The 23,184-nt window shown below is 41.6% G+C and overlaps 1 protein-coding gene across 1 annotated transcript in view; it reads right to left on the bottom strand.

The window, feature by feature from the left end:
- Positions 1-21,280, bottom strand: part of LOC136884408 (UDP-glycosyltransferase UGT5) — a 52,938-nt gene extending 31,658 nt beyond the window's left edge. The window contains exon 1 of the mRNA XM_067156544.2: positions 21,107-21,280. The gene's annotated coding sequence lies outside the window, so the exon portion shown is untranslated. The remainder of the gene's footprint in view (positions 1-21,106) is intronic.
- Positions 21,281-23,184: the final 1,904 nt, after the last annotated feature.

Here is a 23,184-nt window from a genome sequence, read left to right as displayed (position 1 = left end):
CAATTGAGGCGAGCTAAGCGAATGTTACAAATTGTACCTGTGAGCGTAATTCATATTGATTGGGGGCATTCTTTGGATAATTGTGATGTTGAAAGACAGAAATTTATATTTAAGTATATTGCATGTTTGTTCTTTAAATTCATCACATCTGGATTTACGTAAACTGCTGTTATTAAGATAATGGGACCTCATAATTCAGGTTAAGTATGGTATCTTCACGTGGTGAGTAATATAAATTCAAAGGACGTAATATTTCTCCTGGAATTTATTCATTTAATTGTTATCGTATAACACGTTTTTGTGGAAATATAATGTGTTGCAAATTTAAATACAGTGTGTGAAGTTCGCAGTTGTGACAATGCTAAGAACTTGTGATTACCACGGCGAAAATACAACTATACAAGTAAATATGCATTAATATTTTAAGTTTCTTCGTATGAAGGCAGGTTACCTTTATGAAAAACTAAAATCCCAACCGAAAAAAAACCTGTTACGAAGAATAAAGGAGTATGTTTCGCTCATTTTCCAGAGCTGATGATGAGTTCTGCTTTTGACTTTCTTGTTACACAGATTTACAGCAGAGCTTTTTATTGTTGATACAGAACAAGCATAAAAGTGGACAGTAACCAATTGAACCTACATATGGTTATTTCTTGGGTTCGTAGTGTTGAGTACGCGCTGCCTTTTCTCCCCAAAATTAATGAGAATAAAAACAATTCCTTGGCAATGTCCGTGAATGTGAGAAGTAATTAACAGATCTCACCAGTCATTGTGTTAACATTTTGGAAAACGTGGACCATTCATAAACAAAAAATGATACAAATGTTTGTGTGGAAGAAAGGGTCTTAAGAAAGTCTTCGAAGGATAGTGACAGAAGTGTCAAGGAAAAGCAAACTAGAAAGCTACTGTATTTATGGCCATCCAGAGGTATGGAGGTAAAATCTATTATTATTATTATTATTATTATTATTATTATTATTATTATTATTATTATTATTATTATTATTATTATTATTATTATTATTATTATCATTATTATTATATGTTTGTTGTCTCCATATTTGTACTCACGCATAATAATATGTTGGGTAAATTGACCAGTAAAACAGTCAAGCGTTGACCGCGTAGATCGTACCTCAAACCTACTTCTCCTAAAATTACATATACCTGGATTACGAGTTATAATGCGATTACAGGTGTTAGTGATCTCACCTGTAATTTAAAAACATTTGTGAATATTTTATAATTACAAGGTACAGACGTATCATGTCCTTGCATTGCACGGGTCGGACGGAGGAAACAGTTCCCTCTTTGCGTGACGTCATTGGAGCTACAGTACGGCCTGTATATCATGAAGGCAATGGTTCGTGGAACGGATTAAGTAAATAATAATAATAATAATAATAATAATAATAATAATAATAATAATAATAATAATAACAGAGGATGAGGAGACTGCCATCAAGCAGCTTGAGATACTTAAGGAATCTGCAGAAAAAGTGGGACTACAGATTACTTTTGAGAAAACTAAATTCTTCTGTTCAAAGACAGATATCATGAGCCTGAGAACAAAATACGGTAAAGTCGACCGGGTCTCGTACTTTAAATACCTCGGAGAATTTATCGAACCGACAGGCCTTGAGAAGATCTCACAGCAAAACCGTCTCCAAAAAGTCAAGAAGGCATTAGGGTTAGTTCAAGACATCTACAACAAAAAATGCATGTCAAGACAGACAAAAATTCGGCATTACAACACAGTCATAAAACCGACAGTCCTTTACGCAAGTGAAACTTTGTCACTTAACAGTAAACAAGAATTAGAAGAAATAAAAAAGCAAGAGAGGAAGATCATCAGGAAAATCCTAGGAGCAGGATATACCCAAGATGGTTACAGGCTACAATCAATCAAAACAACAGAAAAAGTTTCAAACATTGAAATTGACATTAAGAAAAGACGAATGAAATTCTTTGGACACCTCACAAGATTACCAGAAAATCGACTGTCAAAAAGAATATTAAATTATGTTAGCTCACTTAAGAATTCAACACCTTGGCTGGACGAACTTCGAAAGGACCTCAAAAACGCAAACATATGTGCAACAGACATTTTAGAAAGAGACACCTTCAGACAAGTGGGAAGTTACATCAGAGCAACCAAAGCAAAAACAGTGTAGACCGAAATGGTCGGAAGAACGTAAACAAGCCTTCTCAGAGAGAATGAAAGCCTATTGGAAGAACAAGAAGAACCCAAAGAAAGCTTGACTGAGTTGTTTGCTTAACGTCTTCCATTATTGGGAGAATACGCTAATAATAATAATAATAATAATAATAATAATAATAATAATAATAATAATAATAATAATAATATGTATTTATGTTCAGTCCGTCAGCGATGCCGCTGGTGGGATCCTCAACAGCTCTGCCATCAGCTGTCATAGATGGCCTAGGCGTCACTGAAGAGGCGTACTAGGGAAATGAGGCGTGAGGTAGTTTCCTGTTGCTTTCCTCACCGAGCCAGAGTTGCTATTACATATCAGTCTGCCAAGCCCACTGAAATGCATGCACAAACCAACCCTATGAGCAACATTTTCACACGATTCATAGCAGGGACTGGCTGCATAAGGATTGGCATTACTAGCATCGCTCATACCTCAGTCACTTTGATATTGTCAAAGCCAAGGATAAGACAGATACAGATCTATGAAAGTAACAAAATTGCTCTAGCCTATACCAGAAGACATAGTGCATTGTAAACACTAGGTCCTGCCAGCATAGGCATAATAATAATAATAATAATAATAATAATAATAATAATAATAATAATAATGGCCCCGCGGTGTAGGGGTAGCCTGCCTATTATCCGGAGGCTCCGGGTTGGATCCCCGGCCAGGTCAGGGATTTTTTTTTACCTGGATCTGATGGCTGGTTCGAGGTCACTCAGCCTACGTGATAATAATAAAACGATGCGCCAGCTGATCTACGAAAAGCCCATAGTTCCACACGACTCTCGATTTTATTGAAGAGGTTCATAAAAGAAACGCATGGAAAACAGTACCGCGCCTCTACTGCGGAGTGCATTAATTACAGACCATTCAGGCTTCTTTCTCAAACTCTGAAAATATTTGAGAGAGTGTTGGAGAGGAGTATATAAAGCAAATCATAAATTAATCTAAAAACCTATATGGATTAGTACACGGCTGTGGGACAGTGGATGGAACCTATACTGCTAATAATAAGAGATGGTTTGTGACATTTCGTAGAGGGAGGTCCGTTTACTGCCTGCCGAGGCGGGATAAAGGGAGTGGCTGTGTGGTTGCCATGGAAACGAGGGTGGGGCGACTGGGTTGCCATGGAGATAAAACTTCTGGGAGGCTCGTCTTGCTGGGAGTTGCCAAACCTGTCACTGTCACTGATAACAACCTGATTGTTTGTATAAGAGTGATCGCAAATGGGACGACACCGCCTGGCCAGGCAGTCTACAACAGATCACAGCGGTCAGAATGAAGGAGGGAACAAGTGAGCCGGAAGCGAGGGGTAAGAGTATGTAGAAAGGAATGCTGAAATGTGGCAACATCGTGAAATGGCACGTGCAGTGCTCCTCCCTCCAACCTTACCTGTCAGACGCCAACTTTAGTTAAGTCTAGTATAGTGATGGACGCAGCTATCTCTGACGTACAACGATCAATCCCCTGAAGCGTGCTGTATCCTGATGATGTTATTGCTGCACTAGAAGAGAAAGAAGATCTTGAAAGGCAAGTGAAGGAATGAGAAGGTTTGGTCTATGCTTAAATGTCAAGAAGACAATACCTTGCAGCAGGAGATGAAATAGGATCATTCCAGATTTAATAAGGTTAATAATAACGTTATTTGCTTTACATCCCACTAACTACTTTTACGGTTTTCCGGAGTCGCCGAGGTGCCGTAATTTATTTCCGCAGGAGTTCTTTTACGTGCCAGTAAATCTACCGACACGAGGCTGACGTATTTGAGCTCCTTCAAATACCACCGGACTTAGCCAGGATCGAACTTGGCAAGGTGGAGTCAGAAGGCCAGCGCCTCAACTGCCTGAGCCGCTCAGCCCGTCAATTAATAAGGTTCAGTCTTTCAAATATAACGATTCAGAAGATGGAGGCTTAAATGAAGAGGTAAGGGAGAATGAGACGATTGGTGCAACGGGAAATATCTAACTGAAGTTCTCTGCCATAAGAGAATTCTAATGAAACTAAAGTTAAATGTTTCAACAGTGTAAGGCCAGTAGTTTTACGTTAGCGACCGGCGACTCGAAGGCTCGCTCCCACCTAGTGGAATCGAATCGAACCGAACAGTTGAAATTTCCACTCGAGCGCTCACACCTAGCGGAACAGAATCGAACGGAATTCTACGGGAAACTTGAAGGAACGCAAGCATTTTTGTGAGGAGGCAGAAAATGAAGGAAGTGAAAGGAAAAGAGGTCGGAGAATATTTTGGATGCAGGAAATTAACTTCTCAAGAGAGCCGAAAGGAGAGTATTCAAGCTTATCTGAATGTTTATTGCGTGATCAAGTTAAGTCTCTTAATTGAAATTTCAACAGCTATTTCATATAGTAGAATTTAACAAAACAAGCCAATTTTACAGGAAGAAATGCTACTTCAGATACAGTGGGAGTTCGGGATCAATATTTATAAGTACGTTAGGTTGCTTACCGTAGCAGGATAAAATCGTTAGTCGAGATGGCCTCAACATTAATTAAAAACTTTGAAGCGTATTTATTTTCCACAGCAGAGCAGTTTCGTATACAGCACGGTTTATTGGGGACACATGTACGACGTTGTCAAACGTAGGGAATGGCGCTTATGAAATTATTCGGCCGTCAATATAATAAACACTTAAAGGTACTGTACTGTACATACCAAGTGATGTCAATTATCGTTCTGATATACTGTGTGTGGACTCCAACATAACATGATTTTGTGATGAAGTCAACAATTATTATGATATAAATTAGACATAGGCTACAATAATCTACAACAAAATAGAATATTCTAACCAATTTCATTTGCCATTGCCTCGGTTATTTCCTCCAAGGCATTATTTCTTAATATTGCTGTAATAACACGGTACTCATGGGTCTTGTCGTAAAGAAAATTATATTTTTGAAATAACCTGATATGTTTTCCGTGTCCGTTCTCAGAAAATTGAATTATATTGAATTGTATAACGAAACGGAAAGTTCCCGATCGTCTGCAGGAAACAGTTGACTTCCCAGCAGAAGCTGACACACATTTGCCGCCAAAATGGCCGTCCGAAATATCCCGATCTTCTACGAAGTTGCACGGATGTTGATAATTCTGTTCGATTCCACTCCGCTAGTCGAAAAATATTCTTGGCATAGAATCCTGTTCTGTTCGGTTCGATTCGATTCGACTCGTGGCGATCTCCCGTTTAAACACATGTTAAAAACAAATTCTGTGTGCTTCGATTCGATTCCACTAGGTGGGAGCGGGCCTTCAGACGTCGGGTCGGCTATCTGGGGCCGAGGTACACACATGCACAGCAATGGTGGCCCGGCATAAACAATCAACACTGCCCCACTGCAATATTGAAAAGGAGGAGTGGGAGTGAAGGGGTAGTGTTGAAGGCACACTTTATGTATTTGCTATACCTCCATCACTGCGCCCATTTCAATCACAACAGTCTTGTAGCAGACTGTCTACCTGCAGCGAGGAGGTGGCTGTGTTTATATCGGGATACCATTTCTGTGCATGCGTATACCAGGAATTTGTGCCGCAGGAGTTCTTTTACCTGCCAGACAATCTACCGACACGAGACTGACGTATTTGAGTAACTTCAGATACCACCCGAGTGAGCCAGGATCGAACCTGTTACTTTCCTCTACTTCATAATTCAGTTACGACATGACATTTGATCAGAGATAAAGAAACTTCCAGGATATACCGGAATTGATGGAGAGTGAGATGGCACTTTGGCCCAGCAGAAGAAGAATTATTTAAAATGATCAAAACTGACATTGAATTGCTTGGACTTCACCCAGAACACACTTCACTTGCACGGGGGCTCGGCTGTGTCTCTGATTCGCAGACGAGTAAACAGAAACCGCTTGACTTCGTGTGACCCTCAACAAAGAATTATTAACGAGATTAAGAGTGACGTTTCTAATTGATTAAGACCAGTTTCAACACGTCCTTGACATCAAACAGGAGGAGAACATATGCCCAGTTGCAGCTCATGTGTTCCCAAGATCAGCTGATATTACTACTCCTCTCTAGTTCATAATTCACTTACGAAATGACACTTGACCAAAGAGAGATGATTGTGACGTTGAAGATGGGGCTAGTTGTTTAAAGGGGCCTAACATTTAGGTCATCGGTCCCTAACTGTACGATATGAACCGAAATGGAATGATAATTAAAATTTAAACTATATCCACTGATTAGAATTTAAAATGCCTTATATTTTCATAAAATAATTTAAACTTAGATTAAAAAGTGCTGAAATGGAATTTGAAATGAAATCGTATATTTCATTAAAACTTTCAAAACACTTTAAAAAGTACACAAATAGACTAAAACAGATTCAATAGAATAAACATATAGATTACAATAAAATAAGAATTAAAAACAACAGAGGATTCGCTTTTAAACACGATAAAGTAGGCCGCTATCCCTCATAAAACGGATGGCGAGGTCTGCTGACTGCTCGCCATCTCGTAGGATGAGGGAGATAGTACTAGGGAGGTTTTAGACTACGGCGAAGATCGGCCAGGTCCGCGCTTCCCGTAAGGATGTGTATTACGGGAAGATGACCGCCGCAAGTGCACACCGCGGGGTCTTCTCCCGTCAGTACCGTGGCCGATCCGATGACGACATAATACGACTGCTTCTCTTTGAGAAACCCGAAGGGAAATCTTCCATACCTTCCTTGTTCAGTAGACCACGCGTCTCAGCGGATATGTGGGCGGAGCCCAGATCCATTTGAGCAATGTAGCCCTTCGGCCTTGAGTGCTGCTTTCGACAAATTTGGTGGTAGGAACAGAACTGTAGTGTGGAAGGTGGTGGCCTGAAAAAGTGAGATCAGAACTGGTCAGGATATGACCTGCACCCGTATGGGTGAGAAGAAAGGAGTCCTGGACCACTATGTAGTGTCCAGGGGATTCATAATTTCCCGTAAAAGGGAGTGGATAGTTATTCATAGTGGCGCAGGGCCGGTATCCTTTAACCGTTCTCAGCTTATTTGGCAGTGAGGTGGCCTGCCTCTCCAACTCCCAAGGGGACATCACCAAATGTCTCAGCTGAGAACGAATATTACTGGCTGGAACCTTGAAAGGCAACGGGGGCAACGTAACAGCCCCCTTGGCAGCCTTATCAGCTAACTCGTTCCCCGGTAGGCCTACACCCATGTGGCTTGGGGTCCACATCTGGGTGGTGTTGATCAACGAGAGAGAGAGAAAGAGAGAAGCTTTCAAGGTGTGCTAGAACTCACGGAGATTGGGATGACAACCGTATACATAAAGATGATTTTTTAAAGTTTCAAATTTCACTCCAGAGAAGTACCGGGGCCGCATCTTTAAGATCACGCGGCCGCTTTATTCCCAGTTCTAGCCTTTTCCCTCTTCCGGTTCCATTGTCACCGAAAACCTGAGTTAGTGCAAAGAGAAATCAGTTGAAAAAAAAAACCGCTGAAGGTGTGTATTTTACTCCATCGGTGCTAAGACTGGGGAGAACGAAGTTGAATGTACTATATCGTCCTAGGATTCGCAATCCTCGGAAAAGAAACACTTGGATGGCTCATTTCTCTTATTAGTTGTGAATTTACGAAGCAGAATGGTCACTATGTTTAAGATAATCCCCCACAACTTACAATAAGGCTGAAAAAACCCTGCCATGGGTTAAAAATAAGTAGGCAGTTCTCTGTAGTTCAGACAAGGTCCGAAAAGCTGTGCGAATTGACACGAAACGTTACTGTACGCGTCTGTGTATACCGTAGTTCAGAGTGATTTGCATTTCCAATGTAATAAGGTGAAGAAAGGAGCATGTTAATTAAATTAAGCAACTTTCTTCTTCTTTCTTTATTTTTCCCCTTTGTTTTCGGCCTACTTTGGACCACGGTACTCAACCGACTTGCTGGTTGGTCCTTTTGTTCTTCTCTCAGAACTTCTTCACTTCGCTGTGGTTCCTCTTCCTCTTCTTTGACCACATGTTTTAGACTTTTCATTTTGCTTTTCCTGCAATGCCTTGAATTTATCAATTCTAGTTCGAAACATATCTCTATTAAAGATTTCTTTTGGATTGTTGCCAACTTCCTCCATGTCTTTTCTTGTTCCTTCTACCCATTTAGTAGGTGCTTTTAATTTGATGATGTAGTTAAATATTTTCTCTGTCAGTCGACCCTCGTCCATTCTTTTGAGGTGCCCATAAAACTTTAGTCTCTTTTTATATATGGTATCTGTGACTTTCTTTCTCTGTATAGATCTTCATTTCTTCTCTTCTTCCATGCACCATCCTTTCTTCCATCGGGTCCTAAACTCTTTCTCAAGATTTTTCTTTCTTTCATCTCTAGCTCATCTATTTCCCCTTTCAGTATCAGACATTCCGAACTGTAAAGTCCCTCTGGCGTCATAACCGTGGTATAGTGTCTGATCTTTGCTCTGTAAGCCATCGCTCTTTTGTTGTATTTATTCTGTACTAATCTATAGGCTAACTCCATCTTTCTGGCCCTTCCCTTATTTACTTCTTTATCAAGCCCATTCGGCTGGATCCGTTCACCAAGATATTTAAATTTATCTGACCTCTTGAATTTTCCATACTTTGTTTCCAGATGCTTTGATGATGATGTTTGTTGTTTAAAGGGTCGTAACATCTAGGTCATCGGCCCCTAATGGTAGGAAATGTTATGGCAATTTAAAAATACATACTCCTCCACTGACCAGCATTCGAAAACGTGAGGACGAAGAATGAATGAATGGATATGAAGTGGATCCAACCCGCAATGCGTTAAACAATAGTATTACTGACCAAGGGACTGCTTCTAAAGCACAATACTGAATCGATGAGGCTTGTAGTTGAAACGGGTCCAAAATCCAGGTCATCGGCCCCTCATAATAGTACTTATTGCTAGGAAAATAGAACCATGCTATTTGTCATGTTGAGGCACTGATCAAAAGTAGCGTAGATTGAGGTATTCCACACATGGTACTACTCACAGGTAATGAATTCTGCACATGTAACACCGATCTATGGTGTTTCCCACACTGCGGCGCTATTTACAGGCAACGCAAACCTATGGCGCTCCTCACATAAGTGGACTAACCACAGGGACCTGCACTATCCCGTGGTGTTCCTCACATAGTGGGCACTAAGCATAGGCAAGGTCGCTCATCCTATGGTGTTGCTCATATAGGGGTACGAATCACAGGTACTGTAAAAGCCGGCAACGCACTCTATTACTACTATTTACAAACCTATTTTGTACCTAACATAGTGGTACTACGTGCAAGTAAAAGCGACCCATAGTGTTCCCTGCGTGATGGTACTAATTACAAGTAGTCTTGTGGTTCTAATTTGATCATCCCTTAGTCGCCTCTTTCGACAAGCAAGGGATTCCGTACGTGTATTCTTCGTCTGCATCCCCCACCCACAGGGGGTTTGGTCTGCGAGAGGTATTTTATTTCCCTCAAGTCCGCCGGCAAGCCCGTTAGGCCCCCCTCTCCGCAACCTGGGACGCGCCACGTGGGAGTATCACCTCTCCCCCTGCTACGTCAGTGTAGTAGGTTCGTAGTCCAGATGCTTTTCTTTATTATTTTTGCATTCTGTGTACTCTATCTCTTCATATGAGATCCTGAGTCCTGCTTTCTCTGCGATTTCATGCAAATTTTGATGCAATATTTGGGCTTCTTCTTTATCTTCCGCCAGCAATGCCATGTCATCAGCGAATGCCAAGCAATCCACCTACACACTCTATTCTTTGTACCTAAATAGATTTCTTCTATTCCTTCTTTTATGGTTTTCCTCCAAGATCTCATTACTTTTTCCAAGACAAAGTTAAAAAAGATGGGCGATAATCCGTCACCTTGCCTGACTCCTGTCTTAATCTCAAAGAGCTCTGAGATTTCCTGATGAAATTCAACTTTGGAGATGGTTTCCGTCAGTGTTTGAGTTATAATTGCCCTTGTTTTACCATCAACTCGAAATTCTAACAAAACATTGAATAGTGTCTGCCGGTCGATGGAGTCATAAGGTTTTTTTGAAGTCTTCAAACAACCACCGTATTTCTCTTTCGTATAGCTCTAACTCTCACGATACTTTTCAGACTAAATGTCTGTTCCAAACAGGATCATCCCTTTCTATTATTATTATTATTATTATTATTATTATTATTATTATTATTATTATTATTATTATTATTATTTACGATGAGACCTGCTAGGGAGCACGTGTCAATTTCAAGCCATCTTTCCTTGTTTCCGTTCTGTCCAGTATTCTTTCATCATTGCACTATCCTTTATTCTTCTCTTCTCAGACCACTTTGGACCGGGTTTCCTTTTCCTTTTTTCCTTGGAATCCTTCCATCCTTAAAACGTCCCGCTTCGTGGCTCAGTGGTTTGGACACAGGGGGACGATTAACTTCGATCTTAGGCCACTTTAAACAACAAACATCATTTGGGCACAGGGTTGCTGGATTCGATTCCCAGCAGGGTCGGGAATTTTAACCACAATTGGTTAATTCTCCTGGCACGGGGACTGGGTGTATATGCCACCTTCATCATCATTTCATCTTCATCACGACGCGCAGGTCATCTATGGGAGTGCACCAGGACTCTCCGGAGGCCATACGGCATTTCATTTCATCCTTAAAATTTCCATTTTTAAAATTTCTCTTTCCATCCTCTTCATTTATTTTATTTCTTTCTAAATTTTTATTGATCTCTTGTATTCAGCTCGTGGTTTAATTTTCTCCCAGAGGTTTTGTCAGTCTGTTATCATCCACTTTAGAGACATGTCCACAAAATAACAATCTCCTTTTTGTTATTGTTTCAGTTATATTTTTCATGTTGTGATATATTTCTTTATTCTTATTTTCCACTGTTCTGCTGTTTTCATTGGTCCTAAAAATTTTCTCACGATTCTTCTTTCTATTGCTTCCATTTTATCTAAACTATAATTCAAGACTAGACATTTATTTGCGTGAAGACATTCTAGTTTCAACACACTATTGTAATGCCTTATTTTAAGATTCTTTAGATAACCATTTCTTGTTGTATTAGTATTTATTGAACATAACAGGCGATTAGCCCCGATATATGTTCACAAAGCCTCTTTCCATGCATGAACAACTAACAAAAGAAAAGAGAAATACGAGATTCCTTGGGCATGCCGTGAGGTCCCAACGGAGGATCACCACAGCAGTCATCCTCAGTCCCTACATGCCACGTCCATCGTCTCCACTTAATAATATGAAACAAAATAAAATGAAAAATAAAAGATAATAAAATAAAAGCAAGAAATAATGATAATGACAATCAAAGAAGGATCATTTCTTGCTGTAAACATTCTTAGTGATGCCATGCGCTCTTTCCATCTTTCATAAGCTTTCCTCTACAGCAGATTATTATTATTATTATTATTATTATTATTATTATTATTATTATTATTATTATCTTAATCTGTTTACCCTCCAGGGTTGGCTTTTCCCACGGACTCAGCGAGGGATCCCACCTCTACCGCCTCAAGAGCAGTGTCCTGGAGCTTCAGACTTTGGGTCGGGGATACAACTGAGGAGAATGACCAGTACCTCGCCCAGGCGGCCTCACCTGCTATGTTGAGCAGGGGCCTTGTGGAGGGATAGGAATATTGGATGGGACAGGCAAGGAAGAGGGAAGGGAGCGGCAGTGGCCTTAAGTGAGGTACCACTTGGAGGAGAAGTGGGAAACCACGGAAAACCACTTCCAGGATGGCTGAGGTGGGAATCGAACCCACCTCTACTCAGTTGACCTCCCGAGGATGAGTGGACCCCGTTTCAGCCCCCGTACCACTTTTCAAATTTCGTGGCAGAGCCGGGAATCGAACCCGGACCTCCGGGGGTGGCAGCTAATCACGCTAACCACTACACCACAGAAGCGACTTTATTATTATTATTATTATTATTATTATTATTATTATTATGCAAATGCGTGTCTTCATCCCGAGGTGGTGCAGCTCTTTCTAGGCACACCCCCAGTGGAGGTGAGCTGCATGTACCATTTTAACCACATACCAGCCCACCTGCCATTCTTAAATTTCTGTCAGTACCGGGAATCGAACCCGTGTCTCCGAGGATGGCAGCTAATAACACTAACCGTTACGCTACGGAGGGTACATGGCTAAATGGTTAGCGTGCTGGCCTTTGTCACAGGGGTCCCAGGTTCGATTCCCGACAGGGTCGGTAATTTTAACCCTAATTTGTTAATGTCCCTGTCACGGAGACTGGGTGTATGTGCAGTCTTCATCATTATTTCATCCTCATCACGACGCGCAGGTCGCCTACGAGCGTCAGATCATAAGACCTGTACCAGGCCTCTCCGGAGGCCACACGCCGTTATTATTATTATTATTATTATTATTATTATTATTATTATTATTATTAGCCTACCAAGTGATCGCTTCTCAGCCCGAAGAGTTGTAAATTACGTGCTAAGGCGTGGTCAGCTTAACTAATCCCCCTCGACCGTTCTTCTTGGCTCTCTAGAACGGGGTCGCTACTCGCCGTCAGATATATCTCCTTAATTGTTCTTATATAAGCTAAGTGGACCTCGAACTAGTCCTCAAATTCAGGTAAATCAATTCCTGAACTGGAAACCGAGGTCTCCTTATACGAGGCAGACTCGCTACCTCTCTAGATTGTACAGCCGGCATTGAAAAATGAGGGAATCGTAAAATACAGCGAAGGGTTAGAAAGGCGTGAAAATAAAGGACAACCTAACCCTTTCAAAGTTAATACTGAGTGGGACAGGTTAAGTACAAAGCGAGGAGTCTGGCACAAGTAAGTGGATACAATAATAATACGGAGCGAGATGGCTGCTCGGTTTTGGCTGTGTAGCTGCTGGCTTCCATTCACGAGATGGTGGGTTCGAACTCCAGTGTTGGCAGTGTCGAAGACCGTTTTCTGTGATTTCCCATTTTCATGCCAGGCAAATGCTGGCAATTAACCTTAGTTGAGGCCATTGTGTTTACCTCCCAGGCCTAGTCCCACCCTATGCCATCGTCTCTATAAGATCTTATCTGATTCGGAGCGACGTATAATAATAATAATAATAATAATAATAATAATAATAATAATAATAATAATAATAATGCAGGTTCGATCCTGGCTCAGTCCGGTGGTATTTGAAGGTGCTCAAATACGTCAGCCTCGTGTCGGTAGATTTACTGGCACGTAAAAGAACTCCTGCGGGACTAAATTCCGGCACCTCGGCGTCTCCGAAAACCTTAAAAGAGTAGTTAGTGGGACGTAAAACAAATAACATTAATTAATTATTAATAATAATAATAATAATAATAATAATAATAATAATAATAATAATAATAATAATAATAATAATAATCACGAGGTCTATTCATAACCGAACAGGTTGCGGGCCGATCAACCAAATAAGCCCCCACCTCGAACCACAATGGCTCGACCGTTACCATACACCAGTCGATCGGTCCGCCAGTCTGCAAGTATGTCCCCATCTGGAAAGTTCTCAGGGAATTAAAAATACAGTAAAACCTCTTTTAACAGAAATTAGCTTTAACCGAAATGCTTAACTGAATTTTTATGAAGAAATATAGGCCTTTACTGTGTTTATGAAACACAGAATTTATCCACAATGTAAGATACGAGCAAATTATAATCATCATCATCATCATCATCATCATCATCATCATCATCATCATCTGTTTACCCTCCAGGTTCGGTTTTTCCCTCGGACTTAGCGAGGGATCGCACCTCTACCGCCTCAAGGGCAGTGTCCTGGAGCTTCAGACTCTTGGTCGGGGATACAACTGGGGAGTATGACCAGTACCTCGCCCAGGCGGCCTCACCTGCTATGCTGAACAGGGGCCTTGTGGAGGGATGGAAAGATTTGAAGGGATAGGCAAGGAAGAGGGAAGGAAGGGGCCGTGGCCTTAAGTTAGGTACCATCCCGGCATTCGCCTGGAGGAGAAGTGGGAAACCACGGAAAACCACTTCCAGGATGGCTGAGGTGGGAATCGAACCCACCTTTACTCAGTTGACCTCCCGAGGCTGAGTGGACCCCGTTCCAGCCCTCGTACCACTTTTCAAATTTCGTGGCAGAGCCGGGAATCGAACCCGGACCTCCGGGGGTGGCAGCTAATTACGCTAACCACTACACCACAGAGGCGGACTAAATTTTACGATTTCCTGATGGGGATTCGAACCCACGTCCTTCCGGGCGAACCGAACATGCCTTTACCGCCTCGGCCAGGCTCGGCCGTGCAAATTATAATTTTATTTTTAATTTCAGCACTTAATGACTCCGCACATGAAGTTAAGGGCAGGGGCTGAAGACCCTCGGACACCATGAACCCGTGCGGTTAACCGTACTCGACCTTTAAAATAATGAAGACCTAGTCCCATAAATTAGCTCTTTTCTTTTCTTTTTCTTTTTTTTTTTCCTTCGTCAGAATAACTATTTGCGCTTTTTAAGAAGCGTGTCGTTTTTACTACTAATTATTTACGTAATAATTTAGATTTATAATTATTTCTCATCCATAAATACAATGTATTTTAACACACTTTCACCTAAAGTTTAAATGTATCGGAGTTTAAACTTAATAGAGAGGTTTACATATTAAAATCTGTTAAAATTAAGTTCTGTTACATACCTTTAGTAAACAATTTTCCTTTACACTTCTGCGTTTTCTCCTTCAAAACAAATCCATGTTGTAACGTCATTTTTTACAAATTCTAAATAATTGTTTGTAACTATGCAATAGCATAAAGCACATGGCTTACATTTCTACGTCTCATTAAGTTCCACATCAGCACAACAACGATTAATGAACAGAAAAAAAGCCTTAATTAAGGTACAGCCCCAGCATTTGCCTGGTGTGAAAATGGGAAACCACGGAAAACCATTTTCAGGGCTGCCGACAGTGGGGTTCGAACCTACTATCTCCCGAATACTGGTTACTGGCCGCACTTAAGCGACTGCAGCTATCGAGCTCGGTACAGAAAGAATTATGTAAATAAGTTAATTGAGCTAGAATTTAGGCTGTTATTCCGAAACTCCATTTAGTCCGGAAGTGATTTTCGAGTGTTTTTGGTCTTAGTTTGATAGAGCTATCTAAGACTCACAATTTGAAACCTTTCCGGGTCCTATAGCTCTTCAACTTGCGGCACAGTTGAAGAAATTGCTTAATTTTAAGTTTTTCGTAGTATGGGGACCCTTACTAAGAAATGTTTACAACATTAAAAAAAGAAGAGAATCACTGACACCGAACGAACGTTGAGCACGACCACGAACAACTCCTCAGTACACATACGAGCAGGTCAGTACGATCGAGGTCACGCACCCGTCGGAGTACCAGTTCGACTGTCCCCTTCATATTTTTTTTTTCACCAATTCATACTTCACCATCTCCTTTGGAAAAAACACTGTGCTTATTGGCTCAGACGAAAAGCTGTATTTAATATTTTTGGCCATTAATAAAATGCCAACCCCCTCCCGAAGAAATTACTTTCATACGTGAAAATAAATATAATGAAGACCGTAAAATGAAAAATCAATCACAAATTTAAAACATGAAGGAGGAGAAATACGCAGAAATATATCTGGACAAATTCTTTTTCGTGCAAGTAGCCAATGAATTGAGTGGCATCTGAGGCAATGAGTGTCTCAATTTTATCAAAGAGGTTGGCTAATGGATTGCTCGGATTTTCGGCGATATCCGATCAACTACGTACTTTTTTTGTTGCCATTGATGCTTTCACGGCCCGTACTTATAGACATGATACTGTATAGGCTTTTGGGCTTATGCCGTGTCAAGAAAATAAGGTGAATTCTTTACGTTTCGCAGAGAACTGTGCTCTGCGTCATCAGAAGAAAATCTCAACTGTCCACGAGAAGAACAAGGTGAAATTCTTCATTCTTTGAATGAAAGATAACAGGGAAAACCGGAGTGCCCGGAGAAGAACCTGTCCCGCCTCCGCTTTGTCCAGCACAAATCGCACATGGAGTGACCGGGATTTGAACCACGGTATCTAGCGGTGAGAGCCCGGCGCGGTGCCGCCTGAGCTACGGAGGTTTCTATGTAAATATGTTGTATAAATAAATAAATAAATAAATAAATAAATAAATAAATAATTTTCTTAAAAAATCAATTAAGCTGTGAGTGGTTTCACTTAATATACCGGGCGTGTTGGGCGTGCGGTTAGGGCCGTGCAGCTGTGAGCTTACATCCGGGAGATAGTGGGTTCGAACCCCCCTGTCGACAGACCTTTCCTGTCCCATCGTCGCCGTAAGATCTATCTGTGTCAGTGCGACGCAAAGCGAATTGTAAAAAAAAGAAAAAAAAGATCTGGACTGCAACAATAAGGAAATTACAAGCGCAAATAATTCTGCGGTGCACGTGACGTGACTATATAGTCTGGTCTGACATCAAACATTGAAGTTGACACGTTGTTTAGTTAACTAACCATATTTGAAAGAAAAGGACCTTAAGTAAGGGTGAAGAAGTTCAAGCACCTTGGTGAGACCATACAGAAAAGACTTCAAAAAACCGCAGTGGAAGATCGAATCCAAAAATGGAGAAAATATATGGATTAACAAAAAACATTTACAATAAGAAGTGCGTACATAACCTGGAATGCAGAAACAAACATTACAGCACCGTGGTCAAAACAAAATGCCTGTATGGTAGTGAATGTGTGTCCATGAACTATAAGTTGCAGAAGCTACAGGTCTTACAAAGAATAATCCTCAGAACAATAAATATGGCGATGTCCAGACTGAAGGCGGAATTGAGGCAGTAAAGAACTTTACCAGAAGGTGGAGGGAATGTAGAAGACCATGCAGAAGAGGAGGAGGAGGAGGAGGAGGAGGAGGACGTAGGTGCTTCTCGGACATTTGTTCAGAATGAACGGAAATAGACTTACCGGACGGATATTTGATGACTTCTGGAAAAAAGAGACGACTACAGCATGGATTAAGGAAACGCGGAAATGTATGGAAAAATTAAACAACTCGGAGGTCTAAATGTTAAGACATATAAATTTACGTGATGATGATGATGTTTGTCGTTTAAAGGGGCCTAACGTCTAGGTCATCGGCCCCTAATGGTACCAAATGAGACGAAATGTAATGACAATTTTTTTTTCTAGTTGCTTTACGTCGCACCGACACAGATAGGTCTTATGGCGACGATGGGACAGGAAAGGGCTAGGAGTGGGAAGGAACCGGCCGTGGCCTTAATTAAGGCACAGCCCCAGCATTTGCCCGGTGTGAGAATGGGAAACCACGGAAAACCATTTTCAGGGCTGCCGACAGTGGGGATCGAACCTATCTCCCGAATACTGGACACTGGCCGCACTTAAGCGACTGCAGCTATCGAGCTCGGTAATGGCAATTTAAAAGTTCAAAATCATCCACTGACCACAATAAAATACGTGATGATGAAGAATGAATGGATGGATATGAATTTGAAACAATCAAGAGATCCGACCCGCAATGCCCCACCTTCCCAGATACTATCATAAACAATAGTATAACTGACCAAGGGACTGCTTCTAAAGCACAGTCCTGAATCGAGTATGCTTGCTGTCTAAAGGGGTCCAAAATCTAGGTCAACGGCCCATCATAATGATACTTATCGCTACTAAAGTAGAACCATGGCATTTGCCATGTTGCGGTACTAATCAAAAGTAGCGTTGACTCACGATGTTCCGCACATTATGGTACTACTCACAAGTATTGTACGTCGCACAGGCAACGCAAACCCATGGTGCACCTCACACAAGTGTACTAATCACAAGGACTCGTACTATCCGGTGGTGTTCCTCACACAGCAGGTAAAAATCACAGGCAACGCAGACCAAAGTGTTGCTCATATAGTGGCACTAATCACAAGCAACGCAGACCAGAGTGTCGCTCATATAGTGGTACTAATCACAGGCAACGCAGACCAGAGTGTCGCTCATATAGCGGTACTAATCACAGGCAACGCAGACCAGAGTGTCGCTCATATAGTGGTACAAATCACAGGCAACGCAGACCCACGGTATCGCTCATATAGTGGTACTAATCACAAGCAACGCAGACCAGAGTGTCGCTCATATAGTGGTACAAATCACAAGCAACGCAGACCAGAGTGTCGCTCATATAGTGGTACTAATCACAAGCAACGCAGACCAGAGTGTCGCTCATATAGTGGTACTAATCACAGGCAACGCAGACCAGAGTGTCGCTCATATAGCGGTACTAATCACAGGCAACGTTCAGACCCGTGCTGTTTCTCACAATGGTACTAATCACAGGTACTGGAAACCCACAATGACCCACTTTCTGCTGCTAGTAATCACAAACCTATTGTGTACCCAACATAGTGGCACTACTTGCAAGTAAAGGTGACCCATAGTGTTCCCCGCGTGATGGTACTAATCACACGTAGTTTCATGGTTCTAATACAATCATCCCTTGGTCACCCCTTTTTGTCACCTCTTACGAACGGAAGGGATACCGTGGGTTTGTTCTTCGTCTGCGTCCCCCACACAGTGAAACATTTGAAAGGGTTTCAAGCCGAATGAAGTTCTAAGGAGACCGGAAGAGCCTGGATGGACGAACAACGGAAGCAGGACAGCAAACACATGACAGAGGTTTGGACACCGAGGAAGCTCCACAGGAAGAGAAATAAATTAAATTGTAGCGCGATTATTATTTATAAAATTAATTAATTAGTCTTAAGTGGTCATTTCGATTGAAAACAACTCTTGTTTCATGAGGGTGAATATTAAGTTCTTAAATTTCTTACTTTTGGCATAATAAAAATCTTGTTTTGAAAACAATTACCGCCTCCCCCTCTCCCACTAAAGTTGTCATCCTAGGCCATGGCCCATGTTGGTTGCTGCGTTAATATGGCCCTGCTCAGATGGTAGAAGCACTGATCTCCTGAGCCCAATGGCATTTTGAATGTGCTTGAATTACGTCAGCCTCGTGTAGGTAGATATGCCGGCACGTAAAAATAATTCATGTGGGACTAAATTCCAGCACCTCCGCTTCTCCCCAAACCGTTAAAGTAGCCTAGTTAGTAGGACATAAAACTAAACATTCTTAGACTACTATCAGAGGAACTAACTCGATGCTGCTGAAATTTCTGGCCTGATTGGTAATCAAACCCGGTACCCCGAGAACCGAAGACCATTACACTGATAATTCAGCAAAGGAGCCTGATTATTATTATTATTATTATTATTATTATTATTATTATTATTATTACTACGGTTCTGTAATGCCCATTCATAGAACGCTCTGGAACTTGTTCGTTGGCTTGGTCTTTCGCCTGCCTATTCTTCCAAAATCTCTTCATGAACTCACTGTGTTGCCTCTTTCGTTCTTCTGACCACTTTGTGCCCATCCTGCTGCTAGTTTTCACCACAAATGTGTGTTTATTTACTGCGGACCTGAAGACTTACCGATTTATCACGATATCTTCCCCAATGTTCAATTCATTCAGGCCCCCCCCCCCTGTTCCCTCGAGCCAATTTATAATCCTGTTTTGGGAATTACATTGAATAATATTCTTATGTGTCTTTTGATATCCATCCTAAAAAGTGTCAATAAATTTCAAATGTCCCCTCCGTACTGTATTGATGAAATTATCTGTGTGACTAGAGAGGTCTCCAGTTCGTCTTTTGATCCTAATTACATTTTCTTGAGTGGCACGGAAAAATTTTCTAAGAATGTTACGTTTTTGTTTTTCAATATCTGCAATTTTAGAATGACATCATAAAGTTAAGGTTTCTGATGCATATAGAGCTTCCGGTAGAATAACTGTTTTGTACTGTTTCAATTTAGTATTGTGTGACATTACTTCGTTATTTGATCCCATTATTATTATTATTATTATTATTATTATTATTATTATTATTATTATTATAAAAATACAATACGTAAGTTTTTAGTTTGAAGCCCACCTGGTGGATTTAATCGTTAAGACGTTCGAGCCTAAACAGTCTAACACTGTGGTTCGAGTCCCGTTGGTCGAAAAAATGTTCACCATCATAATGTTGACCGGCAGGGTAGGGGAGGTGGTTGTATACAATTTCCAATCACTAGATTGCGTGCCAAAAGCTTGGATTAAATTCCAAACCTCTCCGCAGTGCTCATATTGAGTGAGGGCATATGACGCTGTTGATGGTGATTCATCCGTCGGATGGAGATGTTAAGCCTTGAGCAGACCCCTTTGTGCTATTCGGCAAGAGTCAGCTATGTGCCGGCAGCGGGTTTTACCCTTTCTCTTTCTACTATCATATATCATGTCATTCATTTCATCTCATTAACTTCTCTAATGGGGTTGACGTCAGCAAAGGCATCCCGTCATAAAAATCCACCACGACAGATTAATCTCACCTCATACCCTACCTCGTAGAGAAACGAGATGAGGGTTGGACAAACAAGCAAACAAACGGAAGCTTTTATTTTCGCATGGCATTTGATATAGTGATCATAGACACGAGACATACAGTTTTACATTGAATCCGAACTACGCGGATGCGATTTTTCATCTCTAAAATCCCACATGCATTAGCCGGGATCGAACCACCACAAATTGCATGTGATCATCCACGCAGCTGTGACCTAGCGACCCCATTGGAATACGACGAAATATTACCTAAGTAAATAGCGAAGTATTTTATAATAATTGTAAGCTATTAGAAAACTTACTTCAGTGTATTTACGAAGTTTACTTTAGTCACCAAAGATCATCCTTATTCACTGTTGCCCATAATATTATACTGTATCATTCACACTCTATTCTCTTCTTTGAAGAAAATCGTCCTATATCTGGTACACCGAGATAAATAATATAATATAATATAAATTAAGTAAGATAAATGTGGACTGTATATTACCTTAAATTAGACGTCCAGCTGATCGATGTATAGTTTGGCAAGATGCTCACCCACTGCCCACTGTTACAGAACGTGCAATGCAGGCGGCTATGTTTAGACTGTGCGGCAACTGTTTTATAACCACGTGATGTGCTGTAGGGTTGACGGTCATGCGTGCAGCAGAAGACTGGCCGGTACAGCGCCAGCCAGACCAAGTGCAAAGGCAGCGATAGTGAGTGGTAAGTGGTGGGAGAAGTAGGAACTACCCCCTCCGAACTTATTTATTCAATACAACCGCGTCAGTTGTCTAGTTTATCTGAACCATTCCGTTCTATGAAACGCTCAGCAATTCAAATCATTCCATTTATAGCGGAAGTTATTAATACAGTACTGTGTTTGTTGTTGCGAAAATAAGTTTTTTTTTTTACAATTTGTTTTACGTCGCACCGACACAGATAGGTCTAATGACGACGATAAGATAGGAAAGGGCAAGGCATGAGAAGGAAGCGGCCGTGGCCTTAATTAAGGTACAGCCCCACCATTTCCCTGGTGTGAAAATGGGAAAAACGGAAAACCATCTTCAGGGCTGCTGACAGTGAGGTTCGAACTCTTATCTCCCGAATCAAAGATCACAACTGCGCGACCCTAACCGCACGGTCAACCCCCTCGGTACGGAAGTACGTCTAGATAAGGAAAATAATCGATCAATCAATGAATGAATCAATCAAACATTGATCTGAGTTTTGGACGATTTTCAAAGCTCTTCGGGAAATTTATCGAACATTTCTTTGTTAAATTACAGAAAATCTTCAGCCTGTTTCCAGTCATTCGACCGGATCAGGAATGGAATGAATGAAGTCCCCCCTCCAGTGGCGAGGATAGGAATTGTGCCGGCTGCCGAAGCCTGTCACACGCCTCTGGGGCAATGATTAATGACTGACAGATGCAATTAAATGATACTGGAGAGTGTTTCTGGAATGAACGATGACAGGGAAAACCGGAGTACCCGGAGAAAATCCTGTTCCGCCTCCGCTTTGTCCAGCCCAAACCTCACATGGAGTGACCGGGATTTGAACCACGGAACCCAGCGGCGCGCTGCCGCCTGAGCCACGGAGGCTCTTTGTTAAATTACTCCAATCCCTAACTCCTCTTTTTTATAAATGAATATTTGCCCCAGTTTAACCTCTTGAATTACAACTTGATTGTTTTAAGAGAAAATAACCCCACTGTCGGCAGCCCTGAAGATGGTTTTCCGTGGTTTCCCATTTTCACACCAGGCAAATGCTGGGGCTGTACCTTAATTAAGGCCACGGCCGCTTCCTTCCCATTCATAGGCCTTTCCTATCCCATCGTCGCCATAAGACCTATCTGTGTCGGTGCGACGCAAACAAAAAAGAAAAAGAAAATGCAACTCGTTAACTATCCTCTATTAACACTAATCAGAAATTGGAAGAGATCCGACACTTCGAAGAATGAAGGTATCGGTCAAAGAAAGACAAGGGCCACGAAAGGCGTGAAAATGAAAGACTTTCTAGGCCTCATAACCTAATACCTTTGGAATCGAAAGGGAACAGGACTTAACCAAGTAAGTGGAAGACTCAGCTAGAGGAACCAAGGTCGCCAACACTCGCTCCCAATGTTGAGAGTCCCTGACCCGCCTTTTAGTTGCATCTTACGACAGGCAGGGGTTACCGTGGATATATTCTACCCCCCGCCTTCACCACCCACAGAGGGAGGATGAAAATCCCTCATAAGATTCTAAATTCATACAGCAACTGAACTGGTAAATTTCCTAAAAACCTATTATTTTTTCTATTTCACTTCATATTATTGTTTCATTAAAAGCCTCCGTGGCTAAGGTGGCAGCGCGTCGGCCTCACACCGCTGATTTCCGTGGTTCCAATCGCGGTTACTAAAAGGGAGATTAATAATGCTGGACAAAGCGGAGGCGGGGCAGGTTTTTCTCCGGGTACGCCGGTGTTCCCTCTCATCTTTCATTCCGCCAATTTCATCTGTCACTCAATCATTGCTCCGGAGCAAGGATCATATAAGAGGCCGGAGGAGTGCGACAGGCTTCGTCAGTCGGCACGAGTCCTATC

This window comes from Anabrus simplex, chromosome 12, assembly GCF_040414725.1.
Source record: "Anabrus simplex isolate iqAnaSimp1 chromosome 12, ASM4041472v1, whole genome shotgun sequence".
NCBI classification, from domain to species: domain Eukaryota; kingdom Metazoa; phylum Arthropoda; class Insecta; order Orthoptera; family Tettigoniidae; genus Anabrus; species Anabrus simplex.
Note: the sequence above shows the minus strand (reverse complement) of the source record. Positions and strands in the feature narration are given on the sequence as shown.